The following is a 2,000-nucleotide window of genomic DNA, read 5'->3' as shown; positions in this document are numbered from 1 at the left end:
AGACCCTACTGGGCCCCAAAAGGCTTTTATGACTTTTTATTGTAGTTCATTTTTTGGCAACTCCCACTACTCCCTTTCCCTTTTTGCCTAAACAAACCCCCTATAGTTTTCTATAAGGCCTTTTATGTCTGCACATTTTTTCCCACTTTGGGAACCCTTAACCAATTTAATAAATTTTTTGGTACCTTTTTATAAAAAAAAGGAGGGGTTTCAAAAGAAATTTGGGGTAATTTTTATACTTTAGTAATTTTTTATTGATGGTTTTACATTTTCATAATGACAATTTCTAGATGTTATATTTTTAATTATGAATTTTTATTTATGCATTCATTATTTATATGATAAACATATGTAGTTACAAATTACCACAGCCCTATTTTATGCTTAAAATATCATGCATTCCAGGTGATTGGCATTGTGCCTACATTTTGCTGTATGGTCCACGAGTTCTAGAGGTTCTGGATGAAGATGAGAAGCAGCCAGCAGCTGCAGAGGTCAAGATGGAGACGGAGTGAGGGAGAAAGGGCATAGACCAGCTTTGCAATTTTAGTCATCTCAAATCAGGAGAATAGATAATTGTTGAAATTGACAGGAAGAACAGCAGATTTTTCACAGATTTTCTTGGGCCACCAAATGCTAATGTAATAATAACACAAGTACTCACAAGGAGATGAGTATTTTTTCTTTTATGATAGAATGTATTCAACTTCCATACTCTTAGATTCATGTTTTAGGAGAATGCGGTGAGGAAGATTTGATATTTTGTTAATTTTATGGGTATGGGAGAGCATACTCTTAAATGGCAAGGGCATTGCCTTGTCCTCTAATTATTGTTTGTATGTTCATCCCAAGCTGAGAAAATGGTTAAATTAAACTATTAAACTCAAAATTGTGTTTTATTCTTGCACTTGCAAGTGATTTAGCTGCAATGTATGCCCTTTGGGGCAAAATTATTAAAAAAATTTATTTTTTAAGCGATGCATTTCTTCAGGCAAGTATTTTAAAAAGTTTAAAAAAGTTTCACTAAGACTGATAAACTTTCTGTGTTTACTCCAGGGGCCTTTGTTTTAAAAGTAAATTACCCTGTAATTTTAAATTTCCTGTTGTATCAAATTTAAAAAAAAAACTTTGCTCCAAAAACCCGAGAAATGAAAAATGATCAAAACGTTTTTCAGGAGCTTTACCCAAAATATAAAATTTAATATTTTTCTCCCCAGATTATCTGTGTGAGGAATGAAATATGTTTTAAAAAATTTACTACCTTTCCCATTAGCTGTAAATTTTTTGGGAAAGGGTTTTGTGAATATTAATTTCTGAACTGTTATCAAATTTCAATTTCACCAAAAAAACCGCTCCTTGGTGAAACCCAAAAAGGGATGTTTAAAAAGCCCTCAAAAATTTACCATGAGTGTTTTTACAATAGTTTCCATACGAAATAAATGATTTCCATAATATAGTTATAAATCCACAGTCAAGGGATATGAAATGGACTTAAATGAAAAAATGGAAGGTACTTCAAAAAGGCAGCTCTTACCCCTCCCCCAAACCGCGGGTCGGGAGCCCCCTCAACTTCCCCCCGTAGTTCCCACGGGATGAAAAAAGTCGGATCTGACGCCTAACCCAATGATGGGTCGCACGCGATAGCAACTTCTACTCAAAAAGTTCGGAATTTTGATTTCCCCTTTTTTTTTAGCCTATTGTTTTCCCGGGAAAAAAGTGCTAACCCCCCCTAGGCACATCCACCCCGGGGATGGTTTTGCCGTTTTCCTCACACACAAATGAATCGAGCGTCCTTAAAAAAAAAGAATTATGTGCTATCCTTTTTTGGGGGTTTTTGAGCCATTTCTTTAAACTCTTCCTCATCGGGTTTTTCCCCTCTGCATGACACACGAATTTAATATCCCCCATGCAATCCCTATCGATCTATAGCCCGTAAAACTTTTTTTCCCCCAAAAGGGCCCCGTCCCCCAAGGACGTTGGCCAATTTATGGTTTCCTTTA

The 2,000-nt window shown here is 35.7% G+C and overlaps 1 pseudogene across 1 annotated transcript in view; it reads left to right on the top strand.

The window, feature by feature from the left end:
• LOC119588197 overlaps positions 1-889 on the top strand; it is a 22,606-nt pseudogene extending 21,717 nt beyond the window's left edge. Inside the window, exon 11 of the transcript XR_005230068.1 lies at positions 406-889. The product of XR_005230068.1 is annotated as a ubiquitin carboxyl-terminal hydrolase 14-like (transcript). The remainder of the gene's footprint in view (positions 1-405) is intronic.
• The last annotated feature ends 1,111 nt before the right edge of the window (positions 890-2,000 follow it).

This window comes from Penaeus monodon, chromosome 23, assembly GCF_015228065.2.
Source record: "Penaeus monodon isolate SGIC_2016 chromosome 23, NSTDA_Pmon_1, whole genome shotgun sequence".
NCBI classification, from domain to species: domain Eukaryota; kingdom Metazoa; phylum Arthropoda; class Malacostraca; order Decapoda; family Penaeidae; genus Penaeus; species Penaeus monodon.
The sequence above is the reverse complement of the archived record's forward strand: the minus strand, read 5'-3'. Positions and strand labels throughout refer to the sequence as shown.